General features: G+C 41.2%; 1 protein-coding gene across 1 annotated transcript in view; it reads left to right on the forward strand.

Annotated features, from left to right (window-relative positions):
- RAPGEF4 (Rap guanine nucleotide exchange factor 4) overlaps positions 1-18,646 on the forward strand; it is a 221,515-nt gene that overhangs the window by 95,024 nt on the left and 107,845 nt on the right. The gene's annotated exons all lie outside the window — the stretch shown is intronic.

The following is an 18,646-nucleotide window of genomic DNA, read 5'->3' on the forward strand; positions in this document are numbered from 1 at the left end:
GCCAAAATATTGGAGCTTCAGCTTCATTATCTGTCCTTCCAATGAGCAGTCAGGGTTGATTTCCTTTAGGATTGACTGATTTGACCTCCTTGCAGTCCAGGGGACTCGTAAGAGTCTTCTCCAGCACCACAGTTCAAAAGCATCGATTCTTCGGCGCTCAGCCTTCCTTATAGTCCAGCTCTCACAGGCATACATTACTACTGGGAAAACCATAGCTTTGATTAGACGGACCTTTGTCGGCAAGGTGATGTCTCTGCTTCTTACTATGCTGTCTAGGTTTGCCATAGCTTTCCTCCCAAGGAGCAAGCGTCTTTTAATTTCATGGCTACAGTCACCATCTGCAGTGATCTTGGAGCCCAAGAAAGTAAAATCTGTCACTGCTTCCATTTCTTCCCCTTCTATATGCCAGGAAGTGATAGGGCCAGATGACATGATCTTAGTTTTTTTAATGTTGAGTTTCAAACCAGCTTTTGCACTCTCCTCTTTCACCCTCAACAAGAGGCTCTTGAGATCCTCTTCGCTTTCTGCCATTAGGGTGGTATCGTCTGCATATCGGAGGTTGTTGATAATTCTCCCAGCAATCTTAATTCCGACCTCTGATTCATCCAATCCGGCATTTCTCATGATGTACTCTGCATATAAGTTAAATAAGCAGGGTGACAATATGCAGCCTTGTCATACTCCTTTCCCAATTTTGAACCAATCGGTTGTTCCATGTCTGGTTCTTACTGTTGCTTCTTGACCCTCGTACAGGTTTCTCAGAAGACAGGTAAGGTGGTCTGGTACTCCCATCACTTTAAGAATTTGCCACAGTTTGTTGTGATCCACACAATCAAAGGCTTTAGCGTAGTCAATGAAGTAGAAATAGACGTTAAATGAATATGAACTTGAGCACGCTCCGGGAGAGAGCGCAGGACAGGAAGGCCTGGCGTGCTATGGTCCATGGGGTCACGAAGAGTCGGACACGACTGAACGACTGAACAACAACAACAACAACCTTTTCCCATGGACAATTATGATTTTTTTTTTCCAGCTGTTATACTTCTCTGTTTTAAACTCATTTTTTTCTAATTTTCCTTAACATATTTTATAGCTTTTCTTACTACTGCAGGGACCACCTGCTAGTCTCAAAATATCATTGTAGTTTTAAACTTGACAGATTGTAGCGAGATGCGAGCGTGCCTTATTGTAAAGGGGAAATTGGGGGGATTATGTAATAGAGCATGAAAGAAAGCTGTTAGAATTTCCTCTAGCCCCCATCACTATTATATCAGATACTTCATCTTCAGTTGCCTTCTAAACATGCGGTAGGGTTGAGTTTCAAATCAGGGATGGGCAGAAGATTGATCTTCAGATGTTTGGGATGGCCAGTGGTCAGGAATGCTGGGAATTAGATATGGAGATCTACCTTTTGCCCATCACTGATGTAGAGTGCAATCCTATGCATGTTTAGACAGAGTACAAGGCCTACAACTCTCAGCATGCCCCAGCCAGCCATGCTATAGGCCTTTTCTCTGACTAAACATGCATAGGATTGTGGCTTTAGGGTACTACCAAGTGATCCAAATCAAGGGGGCTAAAAATAACCATTTGCTCTTCCTTTCCTGTTCTGAAGTTTCTTTCTTTCTTTCTTTCTTTCTTTCTTGGAGATAAGCTGAGGTATTACAAAAATAGGCTAAGGTATTACGGCTGAGGTATTACAAAATGTTTGGAGGGCCACGGTTTGGGAATGTGTGAGACAGGGATAATTCCCCAATATTTGGTGAATAAACAGTGGAACGACACTGTCCAAGAGGAGACATTCCTTGCATGGACCAGATCCCATGGTGCTAAGCCCATCCCCTCATCTTGTTCAGTTCAGCTCAGACTAGGTATGGGTCTTAAGCAGGATATGGCCAAAGTTTTTTTTTTTTAAATACAATTAAAAGGTGCAGAGACAATGGGTTAGATCCAGACTTAGTCATACTTAGAGTAGAGCCATTTAAACCTATAGGACTTGTCATGACTAACTTAAGTCCCATTGGTTTCAAACTCTTAAGTATGACACCCAACCCAATTGCTACACCATGATTCCTAGCTCTGTACCTTTTACAACTCTTCATCAAGTGACTAAACATTTGACATTAGAAAAGTCTCCCTCTGGCTTCAGAGCAGAAGGCAAGTGTGCATTTGGAAACTTCTTTTGATAATGTTTTTTCTCCCCCCATCCCCTCATTTCACACACTGGTAAAATCCAGTATCTCAGTTTAGCATGCACAGCTATGTATCCTACTGGGGATCATTCTGCGTACATCTGCTCATCTCAAGATTTTTCCGTAACAACCATCTCTGGACTTTTCAAGGAAATTAGATCTGCATGCTTGAGCCATCCTTTAGAGGACATTTCTGCTTCTCTGTGGACACAATTCCCTCTCTCTCTCTCTCTCTCTGTATGTTAGTGTATTGTACATGCACCTTCTTTGGTATTTCCCTTGTTTTCTTCACATCTTGCCAAAGAATCCTCCAAGATCTTTTATGCTTTTGCTTGGCTGGCTGATTCCTCCATTTTCTTATGCATCCTTTCACAATGAAAGATGCTTCTGAGGAGAAAACTGTCTTCTCTCCCCATACAGAGAACAAAGTGTTTAAAAGAGGGAGAGAGGAAGCCAGAAGTGACCCATGCCGTCTCCAGCTGCTCATCAGCGGTGTGAGCACCAACCTTTGAAAACTATCCTGCAAGGGGGGAAGGAGGGTTTTTTTTACATCACATCATTTGCCTGATATTAGACATGAGATCTGCACCTTGAGACCAGTTTATTTAGGGTAATAAACAATCCTTAGATGTGTAACACTTGCCAATAGTCACTTATTAGAATATGGTTATGAATTGTGTTGCCATGTTTTACGTATCGGTCATATTTAGAGTGGCTTTTAAGAACTGTTATACTGCTAATTCATCTTGTCGCTTATGCAGTCATTTCTTCAAAACCGTAATGTATTGCAGTTGTTCACAATGTTATTTAGATTCTTACATTTAAATTTGTTTCTTACATTCATACTACTCTCTCAGGATTCAGCATGTGTTTTGATCTGGGCTTTAGACTTCCCAGAAAAGATATCACAACTGAACTTCAGTACTGAAAGTAAAATAATGTAGTATAACGAACCTGGAAATAATGTTGCAAATTGTCTACTGGCTTAAAACCCCCCCCGATGTACAATCGCTTTTGTCTACTTGTATGTATGCATTTTATTAATTTAGTTTTGCTTTCTCACTGGGTGACTTTGGGCCAGTCACAGACTCTCAGCCCAACCCACCTCACAGGGTTGTTGTTGTGAGGATAAGATGGAGAGGAGGAGGATAATGTAGGCCGCCTTGGGTTCCTTGCAAGAGGAAAAAAGGCGGGGTATAAATGCAATAAGTAAATAAATAAAAGAGTCTTGTGGCACCTTAAAGACTAACGCATATATTCTGGCATATCTGAAGGATATCTAAAGGATTGCCTTCTCCTGTGATGAGCCTGCCCATTTACAGAGGTAATTATTCCTGGAGGCCATGGTTCAGCACTTTTGTCCTTAGAGGTCAGGTCATGGCTTCCAGGGACAAGATTGTCCTAGTAGCGGCCTTGGGCTATAAAACAGCCCCTATCCCAAGGCATTTGCTTAATCTCCACCCTTTGTTCATTTTGGCACAATTTGCAAGAGCTTTTCATGACAGATAACTTGAGGGTCCTGCAACTCTCCATAATTTTTATGTATTTGCTATATTATATAGGTCACCTAGGGAGTGCTCCTCGACATTTTGGCAGGAAGGGGAAGAACTTGCTACAGCAGAAGTGGGGAACATCTGGCCCTCCAGATGTTGTTAGTCTGCAATTCCCTTCAGTCCTAGCCAGCATAGCCAGTAGTTGTAGTCCAACAAGATCTGGAAGGCCACATGTTCCTCATCTCTGCCCTACAGGAACGCTGTTTTGGGTGGCATTACTGTGGTGGATGTGACATGCAGTCCAGCACAGGTTGCATTAATTGCATGCATTGTGCTTGAAGTAGTGGGAGGTAATAGTGGGAGTTCCATCTGTGGTGCTTTGAGCTGTGCGGGGGGGTTCACGCATTATTATTATTATTATTATTATTATTATTATTATTATTATTAATATCCTGCCTTTTTCCCAATACTGGGACTCAAGGCGGCGTCCCACCGCATGCAAGCTACTGCTTGGTTTCAGTCACTTGAAGGAGGAACATGTACGTGTGAATCAGCCCTAAGAAAAGGCAACAGCCCTAAGAAAGCAGTTGTAAACCTCAAGGCTCCATTGAAATGAATGGAGCCTACTTTAAGACTTGGAGAATCTCACCAAGTCTTTTATCAGTTTCAGAATTTGTGATTTCTGTGCATATCTACCAAAATGTGCAATTGCTTATGACATAATCAAACAAATGTCAATACCAGGCCAGAAAGCTTCAGTGAAATATACAAGGATTAAAAGCCTTCTTTGATAGAAAATAAACCAAAGAAAGGGCTTTCTCTTGGATTTAGTTATAACGGAACCTGGATTCTCTTTGTGGGATTAGCCATCAAAAAGACTGATTGAATATTTAACAGGCATCCAGGGTTTCTTTGGCAAAGGCTCTTTTGAGAAGTATCATGTGAGGACAACTCTGGCCCTGATGAGTTCAGGGTTTACCATCACTTTCAAAGAGAATAGGTTAGATACTTCATTTCCTTCCTGATAAAGTTGAATTAAATAATGGGAACACGGTTTCCAAATTGGGGTCCTTGAAGTTTCAAGGATCATGTATTGCAAATAATAGTTGAAGATGGCAGGTGCTTTGTGAATTTCTGGTGAAATTTAGAAGAATCCAAGAGCTAATCAGCTCAACTGTTTTTCTGTTATTCAGGCTGCAATTTTATATTTTTTTTCTTACCTGGGAGTTAGCTCCATTTAATTCAATGGGAGTTACACCTGAGTTAACTGTAGAATTGCACAGTCAGAGATCTTATGGTGTGGCAGTCTAACAGCCTTCCCCAAGCTGGTGCACTCCAGTTGTTTTGGATTACAACTCCCATTAGATCCAGTTAGCATGGACAATGGTCAGGAACAAGGGGAGTTGTGGCCCAAAACATCTGGTTGGGGAAGGCCGCACGATAAAATTTCACCCTTTAAGGGCATGATGAATAACACTGGCTGCTTTTGCAGCACTATCATAATAACTGTATAATGAATTATAAACCCCAGATCAGAACATGCCTTCCATTTTGCCATGCAAGAGGGTAGGCAGGAGAAAAGATTTAAAATAGGCAACTGCTATGCAGACAACTAAAAGTGGAAATATTCAACATGTGGACAGGAAGAACAGGGCCATGCCAGCTTCTCCCTGACAACTTGATCAGCTCTTACGTGTGATGTGTTTCTGCTATAATGCATATAGGCTGTCTGTGCCAAGGTGTGCACAGCTTGTACACATGTGGGCTCTGTGCCAAAGATCCAGTCAATGAGTGGAGGGTGGGGTAGACTATTGAGCATGTGCTGGCTCTCCACACGTTGATGATCACCCACATTGAGTTGTCTCTGTGGGGCTTCGGTCCTTCAGGTAACCTACATTGTCTTGCACTCTCTTCAAGTGTTCCAAAACTGAAAGCACAGATGGCAGGTGGAGATGTGCACATCAGTCCCTCCCGCTCCAGCCTCAACCTCCTCGTGTTGACAGGGAAGGTCTGTAGCAAGGATGTCACTGAATTTGGCTGAACACGCAGTCCTCCATGGGATCAGGGCACCCACTTGCACAGAGGATTGTAACTGAGTTCGGTTGAACATGCTCACAGCTTCAATATAGACCTTCCCTGTCAACATGGTAGAGTCAGGGCCGGGCGGGGCGGTTGAACCTCTCCGCCCTCCATGCTTCCAATTTTGTAATGCCTGAAGAGGGCTCTTGTGGGCTTAGTTTCTAAAGTTGTAACAACTCTCAGTTGGGGTTGAAGATAATTGGAGAATAGGCTGGCCACAAAAAAGAGGAACTGTATCACCAAAAAAGAAGACTCAGATTTGCATAAAAATTGCATGAGTTGATTTGCATAACGTTTGCATGTGCTGATTTGAATAAAATTTTCATAGATGCAGATTTAGAAATTATTATTATTATAATTTAAATAGAAATACAGTACTTCTGACCATAGTGTGGAAAAGGGTGACCAGGTGTCCTGTGTGCCTTGCTCAGTCTGCTGTCCAGGTGTGGACTCTTGACGGGCAACTTCAAAGCCCTGTTCTCCCTTTTGATGGTTCTTTACCTTTAAACTGGGCTTGGACTGGACAGCCTTCAAACAGAGGATGCCTTCAAAACAGAGGACAGTCCTCTGGCAACCCTTCAAGTAGAGGACTAACCTCTGTAACCCAGGGCACATGGCTGCCCTATGAGAATAGGCTTCTTGGCCGATTGAATCCTTTGTCTTCATCTTCCAAATTCAGCAGACTATCCCCTGGATCAGTTCATGCCACAGAATGAAAAACACAAAGCAAGTGAATTGGCATTTTTAAGGGGCAAACTGAAGTTGTTACTTGTTCATAATTTTGATGGTTGGGTGTATTTTTGGAGCCTGTGTCCATAATAAATAGAGAAGGCTGATTAAGTTTGATGCTCTTCAGAACAAATGAGCAAGAGCTAAAGCAGACTGTGCTAATTAGATAAGAGATCATTAGACCCTTGCTCAGAGCAGTGGCTGGAGCTTTAGGTTGCATAGGCCTTCCAGACACAAGTGAACATGTAAATAGCACAAAATTAGAAGGTATTTTCTCACTCTCTAGTGCCCATGGAGAAAGACGTATGTGGGGGAAGACAGGAATTGGTTTGAGTGCAATCTATTTGGCATGGAAATTGTTCTAGAATAGCTCCCCTTGTGAAAAATGCTGCCCCTGTTAATGTTTTCATTGTGGACAAGACAGAATAAGTTCTGCTGTGAATGTGATTCTAAACAACTTGAAGTATGGCTATGAGGGGGTAAAATATTATGCAAAACAAGGTACCACCAGATCCAATAGTTTGGCTCTGTGCATTTTCAAGCCACATTATTGACTTCATCACCGCACAGGAAGGCTTGCAATGGTTAGAGCTTAAAGAGGGACATTCTCATGCTGCTTGCATCATCCCTACAATTTCCTACTATGTTCTCATTGTGGAATCTCTACTACAGAGATAATGGAAAAGGTAGAAAGAACACAGCTTGACATTTCAGGTTTTGTGTTATGCTTTCAGCATAGGCACTTAGATAATTTATCGTCTGATTTATAACGTGAGCATATTTAGTCAGGAGTTCATTCAGATACAACAAAAAAGACAGAACCCTCCTAGTGTTGTTTTTATAGCTGCTTTTTTATTTTACCTGCATGTGAAGATCCTAGGGCTGGTGAACCATGCTGGAGTCTTATAAGTAACTTGTGCTACAGTTTTTCAGCCTTGTCATGGAAATGAATAAATGGTACAGACAAGACACTTTCCCCCCTATCAACCATTTATGTATTTTTATGTCCTCTTCTGGGTATAAATAGTTCCCAGCTATTAAGTGCATTTCTTGAGTGGGTTCCTCTAGGAGACTGAGTTCGACTCTTTCTGAATTTTGAACTAGAGAATTACATGATGGGATTTATGCCCGTAAATTAACTGAAGCATAATAAGACTGTGCAATTTGTTGTTTGGTCATTGTTCATACACTAGTTTCCTTGGAGATGAGTTTTTAGACCCTGCACTCTTCTCTTAGCACACATTTCTGCTAGCAGAGCCCCTCTCTTATTGGACACAACGTGACTGAGCTGGGCACATTTTTTGCTTCCTGATTTTTAAATCCAAGGAGATTTTGTGCTCTGTGAACAAAGTTTTTTTTTAAGCATACTAAATTAATTGTAATAAGAACGGTATAGGAAAGACAGTACACAACAAAAGCAGGTGATGACTAGCATAGCATTCAACATGATGCAGGCTGAACGCTATTCTAGTCACTATGAGTTCAGCATGGCTCATGCCCCTTGGCTGCAGTGGGAGTTGGTCAACTTACTCTGAGAGAATCTTGAATCCAGCTTTGTTTCGCATGGAACTGAGTCATACAGTTGTATTGTCTTTGACCTGGTGAGCCATGGTTCAGCACGATGTGCATGAGCTGGTTTTCTCTCCTCCTCCTCTGTTGTGTCAACAAGGAGGAGATTTGAAGTATCCATTTCTGTTTTCAATGAACCACAGTTTGTTGTTTCATCTGAACTAGGAACTGCAGTTAATTTTTACTATGGTTTATCCAAACACATCAGGACCAGAGACCATAGTTTGATCTTGGCTTGTTTGGACAAAACATAGTTTACAATTCAAACTTAACATTAACCACAGTTCGCCCTGGTTCAGACTCAATGACAAAGCACAGTTAGTTGAAGTGGATGCTTCCAGTCTCCTCATTGCCACCATGCAGGTTAAGGAAGAGCACATGGGCCCAAGGCTCATTCAAGTAGCACTAAATTATGGTTTAGTGTTACAGCCAAATGCAGCCTTTGTCTTTTGGCCAAACTGGTTCACACATCGTGCCAAAGCATGGTTTGCCACTATGGGATGAACCCTGTTCTTGTGCACTTTCTCTTCCCCTTGCATGCTCTCCTTAATTAGTTACTTTCTAGTTTGAAACTAACCATACTTTGCCATTTTGGAGACTGGAGGGAGAGGAGGACATGTTTGAGTATAGGGTTGGTTCTGGAGCATGGAACCATGGTTTGATGTTACATGTGAACCAATACACTGAATAAAACTATTTTTCTTCCATATGTATCTGGTCTGTTTGCATAAATATATTGCACTTATTAATGCATTGTGATTAATTTAGTACCAGGCAACAGTTACTTATGCAATGATAAATGTATTAGTGTTTATGACTTTTTTGTTTTTTGATTACAACAGACTAGGATAGTTGTAGTCTAGTTACAGCAGACTAGGATAGTCTGTTCCTTATGGATCAAAAGCAGACCAATTTAAATTTTCAGTGTTGTGTGAACCAAGAACTGTGGTTAATTTTAACTATGGTTAGTTTAAACAAGCCAGCTTCAGGAGTTTGAAGCTGGCTTGTTTGAAACTAACTGTATTTAAGGTTAACCATAGTTTGGAAGACATGGCAAGCTGTGGTTAATCAAAAGTGGCAGTGGGAGTTTCCATTTTTCCTCCTACTCATGTGCAAGGAGAGGAAGAAGGAGTGTATTATTCTGGGGGAAGGGTAGGGTATCTTGCTAAATTACAGTTAGAGTGACATCCAAATGCAGTCATTTTATATTACCAACTCCTGCCATGGTAGTATCTTTATTTTATTTTTTTATTGTTGTATCTGCTGGAAAAGCAGATAAACAGTTAATAATTACATAACTTAATACATATTTTGGGATGACATTTATCCATAGTTTATCTAATTATTTTTGTAAGTATGAGGGGTTTCAGTCATCTGTACTATGTTTCTCCCTTTATTTCTACATGAAAAGCTCAGAAATTAGGATTCGGAATTAATTTTTTTCCAGAATGCTGTTAACGAGTACCTTCTGGGCTGCTTATTACAGAGATTTTGTTACAGAGGGTTGAGAAACCAAAATGTGCTACCTTTTGAAAAAGTTTGCCCTTATTTTGTGTAGGCTTTTAAGGTGCTTAACCCCACTCTGATTTAGATTTGAATCAATTATGGCAATAGTATCTACAGCGTTGTTACTGCATCTCCAGTTTAGGATTTATTATCCAATAACAAATAGCCATGAGGCAGGTCCTTTTTATGACATTCAGTTAAGTGACATTGATCTGCCATACGTGTGTGTGTGTTTTTCCCTATTTGAGCTTTCCTTGGAGAAATGCTTACTAATTACTGTACTCTAATATGCTGAGCAGCCAATATCTTACATTAGAATCATGCCAGTGAGTCTTCTGCAGATCTCAGAACATAATCTTTTATTAATGCAAATACACTGTATGGTTTTGCTTCTGAAACCTGCATTAGGAAATAATAATAAAAACACCCTTCAGCAGATTTCTTGTGGAGCTCTGCAAAAACATTCGGTAGTGATGTTGCAAAATTATCAGAAAGTGGGCTCAGTGAATGGCCTGGGAGTCAATGAGTATGGACCTGATCAGCCTTTTGGATGGAAGACCACTGGGAATTAATACTTTTTTTTACTTATCAGAAAGGGTAGTTGATGCAGGACAAGACCTATTACATAGTAAGTGCCTAATCTAATCATAGTTAGGAGATTAGGGACACCCTGTAGACTCACTTTCCCCCTCTCATGTGCTAATTTCTCCTCCTTTTCATTTCAGGGCCTGCCATCTGCATTGATTTGAACACTTCTCACCATGTTTACAAACTGTGGTTTGGAGCCAACCCTGGCTTATTTAAAAACAACAACAGTGCAGTCCTAAGGCTAACCACAATTAGCTCTGAAAATGAAAGGGAGGGGGAATTTGCACATGAGCAGGGATGAGGGAGGAGCATGGGTGGGGGCGGGGGGAGAGAGATGTTCTCCGTTGCCTAACCGTGGTTATGATATTGAGCAGTTATGGCTGCACCAAGCCAAAGTGTGCCCAAAATGAAAGTGAATTGTGTTTAAGAATCAAGAAACTAAATAATTCCACCGACTAATCTCAGTTGTTTGAATGCCATATGCCCATTTAAGAAGCTAGATGCCAACCACATGCTGGGGAGGAGTACATTTAAGAAGAAAGGCATTATTCCAGTAACTGTCACACCAATAGAAGTTATACTTCCATAATTTCCATCACTGTACAAATGAAAATGGGGGCATAACTATAACACTTCAGTTCTCATACCAAGGATCATTGCTCAAGCCCCATCCCCACAAATATTCTATATTTCAGGGCCAGTGTAAAGGTTTGGCATACTAGGCAACTGCCAAGGGCCCACACCCACCAGGGGGCCTATTGACAAAAGCCCCTGGATTTGCTCCTCCTCTGAAAGATGGACCCTGAAGGATAATAAGTGTGCACACTAATGATATTTGGAAATGCCATCCCCAAAGAGCAAAAATTGGTACAGTGATTTACCTGGGACAGGGACTAGAAAAGAGAGTCTGTCCCTGATAATTATGGATAGTTGAAATATAGGTATTTCTTAACACTGACCACATGAAAATATAGGCCCAGTTCAGATCCAGTCAGAACTCATGGGGTTGGATCTAGATTTAGTCATATTTAGAGCAGTTCTATTGAAATCAGTGGGACTTAATGTAGTTGTGACTAACTAAAGTCCCATTGTTTTCAGCAGGTCTGTTCTAAGGATGTCTATATCTGAATCCAGCCCATGGTTACATACCAGGATGGCCACTTACGGATCACCAAAAAAGAGGACACTGATTTGCATATGCTGATTTACTGTATATGTATAGATGGAAATTTAGAAATAATTGCTACTAATCATTTAATTAGAAATATAATACATCCCACCATAGTGGGGTAAATTTGGCCAGGTGACCTGTGTGTTGGGCTACTCATTTTGCTGTGCAGGTGCTAACTGTTGATGGGCAACTTCAAGGCTCCTTCTCTCCCTTGTAATGGTTATTTATCTTTAAATCAGACTTCAGCTAGACAGCCCTGCCAACACAAGACACCTTCAAATAGAGGACTGTCCTTGGTAAAGTACCTGGCCACCCTATTTCCCTGGCCACCCTATTTCCCACTATATGAACAAATGGCAGTAACCCTCAAATTCGCATGAACCTCCCTCCCCTCTTCTCTTTTGTGCTCATGGGAAGATCAAAAGCTTCCACTTCTAGTTTTAAACAGGTCATGGTTCCCACAACATCTGAACTTGGGGAGCTGTGGTTTGCCTAAAACTGTTGTTAGTGAGAACAAGCCAGGATCAAACCATGGTTTAAACATTTTGAGTTTAAAGTGGAATCTGATACTCCTGATCCCCTCTGGCATGAGAAAGAGGATGGGGGGAAGGGAAGGGAGAGCACACTAGAATAAGGCTTTCCGTGGCTTGTTCATGTAGTGCAAAACCATGGTTTCCCATCACGGCTGAATTGGCTAAAGGGTAATAAGGAGACATTCTATTTTGTTTTACATGGTCAAATTTTACAACGTATCTGTGAAAACTAATTTGGGAGATGATTGGAAACAACTTTTGAAGCGGCAACATACAAGGATACAGGGGCTGTATACTATAAGAAGGTAGCTGTATACTATAAATTTTTTGGTGTCACTTTTTGTAACATGCACACATTTTTCACAGCATCACCCGTCACATTTTGTATCACAGACACGGTTGTCCTGATGGTATTGAATGGGGTTGTTAAGTTTTGCTAAAAATAGGCAGCCTCCTTTTAAAAGCGGTTATGCAATGTTCTTTACTGAGTTGCATTAATGTTGTGGAAGGAAATTCATTTATGCTGAAATAGGATTTCAGATCAGCAGATCAGTCATACAGCATGTGATGGATGAATCCTGTAAAATGCATGAGGATGGTGTCTTTAAACATTGTTGATGAACAAAAATAGCCGCATTTGCAACATTAGGTTTTAGAGTAGGTTGCCCTTTAGTAAACTTCAGGTGTTTACCCCTCACTAACTTACCAATTATTTAGCCTACAGACATAAATAAAAGTCAAATTTCATATGGCATTTGTTTTTGTTTTTAATGACTACAGTTTTTTCCTAAAACAAATGCATCATATTTTGTGTTTATTCAGGGGTGCAAGTTGGTTCCAATCTTTAAGCAACTATTACACATATATAATACATTTATAAATGTATAAATGGGTAGATTTAGAAAGCAGAAGTGAAGGCACTTTAGATAGGTCATTAGGCTTTAATACCCGCTGTCATGCTGGATTTGCCATTTTTGAGGGGCTCACTGTTATATACACGCTGCTGGTGATTGAAAATTATTGTTGTCCTCTATATTCTCAGAATGAGTGCTGCATTTGAACATCTCTTTTGTAAATATGCAATGTAGTTAATCAGTAGGATTGTTTTATGTCTCCTCTCCACACGGAGAGCTGTTTTGTCTTTCACACCAGCATTATGGTAAGAAAATAGAACACACATAAATAGATTTGCAGATCAAACCCAAGGAGCTGTGTGGTGTCAGAACAACAAGTTTTAGAGAATCTTTAAAAACAGTATCTTTATTAGGACCAAACAATGATTTTTTTTTTTTTAACCCAGTATATGATCTTTTGAATTTTCACAGAAATCCTTCTCAGGTTATTTTTTAAAATTTATTTATGTATTTATTATAAACTGCTTTTCCCAAGGGCTCAAAGTGGGTCAGCAGTTCATAAGCTAATCAGAGTTCTCCCAGTTTGGAAAAACTCCAGTTACGTTGAAACAAGAAGTGGATATTTCTGATCTACTTATGGCTACACCAGAGGAGAATTAGAGGTTGTGTCAAGGTTGAGAACTGAGAGCTCTTGGAGACTTCCAGTGGCAGTGACTCGGAAAAGGAGTCAGAAGCTGTTCCTGGACTTTCACAAATGGGGCCTTCTGCCTTGGATCCTGCACCCTGTCTTCTCAATCCCCCTGAGGCGCCATTGCCCTCTGACTTCAAACTCCTCCAGTGAGCAGGGAGGCCCTGGGGAACATTCCCCAACATTCTTTCCCCAGATCCGCAGCACCTAGAAGAAGCCAGTGATTGCAGGAAAGGGGGCTGGCCCTTTAAAAATCACTGAAGCTGGAGTATCTTGTTAGAACTCTAGCTACTCTCCATAGTCCTGAACTAAAGCCAAGTCTTGGGTTGGTACCTGCACTTCTTCCTGTCCCTGTTCCCTGCCCCATGTTGTGCCTCCTTGCCTGAGTCATCACTCAGAGTAGATGTATGCCCCGGCTGTGAGCTGCTCAGGTTTGGAGGTGCCGAGGTAATGATAAGCCAGACCCAGTTTTGCTTACAAGGAGACTTTATTAAGTACTTACAGCGCACAGGTGTACCCAATGGTTGGATCCAATGGTTGGATCAGACAGCTTCGCTGAACCCAGAGCCAAGGGTCAAGATGGGTTTTATACCATACATGTCAGCAGTGAGGCAGCATGACAGAAGCAAGCGTTAATTAGCGTTCATTTGCCACTTTCCTGGCATAGGCTAACAGTGCTTGTTCAGAAGGAAAACAATCAGAACTTTCCCAGCACAGGCTCTGATAAGCTAAACGGTAGCTTGTTAGCATGGAATGTGCTGAGGCAGTGATATCAACCTTTGACTCATCTTACCAGCCAAGAGGCCCACTAGCAAGAGAACTGCAGCCCATGAACCAAAGCCAAAGCATTATTGATCTCTTTTGTTCAGTTGTTAAGTCGTGTCCGACTCTTCGTGACCCCATGGACCATAGCACGCCAGGCCTTCCTGTCCTGCGCTCTCTCCCAGAGCGTGCTCAAGTCCATATTCATTGCATCGGTGATGCTATCTAGCCATCTCATCCTCTGCCGTCCCCTTCTCCTTTTGCCTTCAGTCTTTCCCAGCATCAGGGTCTTTTCCAGGGAGTTTTCTCTTCGCATTAGGTGGCTAAAATATTTGAGCTTCAGCTTCAGTATCTGTCCTTCCAATGAGCACTCAGGGTTGATTTCCTTTAGGATGGACTGATTTGACCTCCTTGCAGTCCAGGGGACTCGTAAGAGTCTTCTCCAGCACCACAGTTCGAAAGCATCAATTCTTCAGCGCTCAGCCTTCCTTATAGTCCAGCTCTCACTGCCATACATTACTACTGGGAAAACCATAGCTTTGATTAGACGGACCTTTGTCGGCAAGGTGATGTCTCTGCTTCTTACTATGCTGTCCATAGCTTTCCTCCCAAGGAGCAAGCGTCTTTTAATTTCATGGCTACAGTCACCGTCTGCGGTGATCTTGGAGCCCAAGAAAATAAAATCTGTCACAGCTTCCATTTCTTCCCCTTCTATATGCCAGGAAGTGATGGGGCCAGATGCCATGATCTTAGTTTTTTTAATGTTGAGTTTCAAAGCAGCCTTTGCACTCTCCTCTTTCACCCTCAACAAGAGGCTCTTTAGATCCTCTTCGCTTTCTGCCATTAGGGTGGTATCGTCTGCATATCGGAGGTTGTTGATAATTCTCCCGGCAATCTTAATTCCAACCTGTGATTCATCCAACCCGGCGTTTCTCATGATGTACTCTGCATATAAGTTAAATAAGCAGGGTGACAATATGCAGCCTTATTGATCTCTAGGTTCCTCTAAAACTACTGGTCACTTGGTTACAGGCCTGGGGCCATTACAGTAGACAACAGAATCCCTAATAGAGCGTGACAGGTTGGGAGCATAGTGGCCCAAGGCTTGAACAGGCTTGTTCACAGAATGTTCAACTATGGTTCAGTGTTAGGTCCAATCCGGGCCTAAGACTTCCTCACCTCCTCAGGCAGGACATTCCTGGGTCTGGGACAATGGTGGTCAGCCCCTAGTTGCTGTCATTTTAATTGTACACGGTGCTTGAACAGTAAACAGGTCCTGCTGCCCTGACTGCAGCTGGTGCCTGAGTTGATATAGGGAGGCATTTTTAAAATGGGACAAGAGATTCGTCATAAAGCATATGAAATCCTGTTCAGCCAAGCTAACCAAGTACTTTTATTGGCAAAGTAAAGAAGTTTATTTTAGAGTTTGGACAGATATCCAATTTTAAAGTAAATGCTGACAAAACAGAGTGTATAGATTTTAAGTTGGATAATTGAGAGAAGGAAACTACACAGGCCATGGGGGAAGGTTAAATGCAAGAGTAAGCCTGTAAAACATTTAGGTGTTTTACTGATTTCCAGATTGGATCAATCTGGTGAAATCAATTATAAGCCTGTCAAACATAAAAAGAGATGTATGGTTAGGGGAACAGTACAAGCTGTCTTAATCTGGAAAAATAGCATTAATAAAGTGAACCTAGAACATTTGCTGCTGCTGTTGTTCCAACCATTGTCAATTGCTATTAAAAGCAGTTTATTAGAAAAGTGTCAGAAAATGCCTTAGTCTTTTGGAAAGGCAAAGATTCCAAATGAAGGACCTATAGAATAGGGTGGCCAGGTGTCCTCCTTTAGAGAGGACAGTCTTCTATTTGAAGGTGTCCTCTATTTGATGGCCTGCCCAATCCAAGTCCGGTTTAAAGTTGAAGGCCCATAAGGAGGGAGAGCAGGGTAGGGTTGGGGGAAGAACATAATTCAGTTTGAATGTAAACTGACCTAATTTCACACTTTTGAACCAATCTGCAAACCAAAGCTCAAATATCTTTCAGAATCTGCTCTTCTCCAAATTTTTACAGTGGAGTTCTCCGAACAAAATTTCTGAACGAAAATGAGAATATTGGGGAAAGTGCACACAAAAAATTATTTATTTATTTATTTATTTATTTATTCATTTCATTTCTATACCGCCCAATAGCCGAAGCTCTCTAAAATAAAATGCGAATATTAATGAAAATAACAGTAAAATGCATGGTATTGGGAGGAATATGCACAAGAATATGTATGAACTTTCATGGCAACTTTAAAAAAATCTCTGGAATCTCTAAGACTGGAATAATGAGAAACAGAGAGAAACCAAGATTCTTCTCTCCCTAGAGCAGGGCCCTTGAAGCTGCCCAGCAGTCTGAGCAGATCACCTGGCCAGTCTTCTTCAAGATGATGAGATGTCCTGTATTTTTATTTAAATTATAGTAATTCTGAATTTGTATTCATACATATACATTGGCATATGCAAACTGGTGTCCTCTTTTGTCTTCTTTTGTGTTTCCTCTTTTTTTTGCAATGCATAAGTGGCCATCCTATTACGGAAAATCAAACAGCAAGCAGGAGTAGCATGTCCAAACCTATATTGTTATTCAGCTCATTTTGTTGACTCTGGCAGAGTGGGCAGGGATGAGTGTCAACTGTAAGATTCAAAGACTGAATAGATGATGACATTAAAAGAAAATATAACTGAAAAAAAGGTGGCCAAGGACCCATGTTATTGTGGTATTTTCACTTAAGGCAATGGGTAAATTATCAATGTGACCTGCATGAGATGGGACACTAGGAACATTATTTTGAAAAAGACAAAGGGAAGCCGTCAGAGCATTATCAAATGATAATGAAGTTGCATACTGCCAAATATAACAGCTACTACAAAGCTGCTCTTCCGAGTCCTGGCCAGGTCCCTTTCTCCGTGCTTCTGCTCAGCACAAGGAAAGTGAAGATGGTCAGTAGGTGGGGTGGTGGCTAAGTTGAAAGTAATACACTGAAGTAAAATCTACATTGTCAGGCAAAGGCATTTTTACAATGTGTTTGATAATGTTTTCACTGTTTTTGAAAGAGGACCAAACCAAATGGGACTGATCCAGTGTCATTTAATAGTAAATATTTATCTTCTAATACGTTCACAGAGAGAGATTATAGTTGGGATAACCATTTAAGTAATACAGTAATAGGTATTTAATAGTAATAGTAAGTAATAGTAACAGTAAGTAATATAATAGTAAGTAATAGTCTGGAACTGGAGCCAAGTTGTTGATATATGGTTTCAGTATCTGTTGCTATTGTCTTGAATGAGGTGTACTCCATTCTTTAGTGACATTTTTGAGGCACCACTTCCAGAAAGAAATGGAGTGTGCAGCTTGTAGAAACAAATCCACCAAACCCTGAGAATCATCATACTCCCGTATCTGCCCCCTTCTTCTACTGAATGGGGGAGAAGGCAGAGTCTTAAGTAAGTGCTCCTTCCCAATAGGAAAGACATGGGAGCTCCAGAAGTTTATCAGGCATGTGCACTGTATACATCCTGCTGCTGAGCTTTTGGATCTCTGGACCAGGACCATCTTTGCCAGCTGGGTTGTCACCCCAAGAGCTTCTTATATGAGTGATAGGTGACAATCTACTCCCAGGGTTTTTCTTTCATGTGTCTGGATCGTGGGATCTGAATGTATTCAGCCATTTGGTTCAGAAGATAGAACTGCATAGTGAATGAGATCTTAGGGTTAAATTATTGTGTGCTCATGTGAAATAAACGTGAATATCAGCTAGCTATCCATTCAAATACAGCTCAGTGTACAGTCCAACTAAAAAAATGTTGCCTACTTCCTAGACCTCCTTTGTACAAGCTTGTTGTCCATCTGTTTTTTAATGGAATTAAGATTCGTGCTCCTTAATACAATCACAAGGAAATATGATTCACAGTGCCTTGGTAAGCGTGTATGGATTTATATTAATCTAGAATCATGTTGGTCTTGTTGCATTATATTCTTTGTTTCTCAAGTTAAGGGGGGTATCACCTAATAGCTAGTCTGAAAGTTACATAAGCTTGATGCTTCATTGATTGTGTCTGCAACGCTCTGGCATTCACTGGTGTGCAGCATCGGTGCGAGGGCACCTCTTCTGATTCGGGTGATTTACTGTACATTGCATCAATACACCGTTCAGAGAAGCTTTTCCGTGAACTGTGTATCATAATTGTGGAAAATCTCTGTTTATATCAGCTTTCCCTAACCTGGTCCCCTCCCAGGTGTTTTGGACTTCAATTCCCATCAGCCTCAGCCCACATGGCCAATGACAAAGAATGCTAGGAGTTGTAGTCCAAAATATCTGGAGGGTACCCAGTTGAGGAAGGCTGATTTATATCATGAGCCAGGAGAGGGTGAAAGGCGCTAATAATAATGTCTTGAAACTGAACAAGATGGCAGTGCCATGTATTGTAACTGA

Source organism: Heloderma suspectum, chromosome 1 (genome assembly GCF_057233095.1).
Source record: "Heloderma suspectum isolate Gila_16-S chromosome 1, 16-S_ref, whole genome shotgun sequence".
In the NCBI taxonomy this organism is placed as follows: domain Eukaryota; kingdom Metazoa; phylum Chordata; class Lepidosauria; order Squamata; family Helodermatidae; genus Heloderma; species Heloderma suspectum.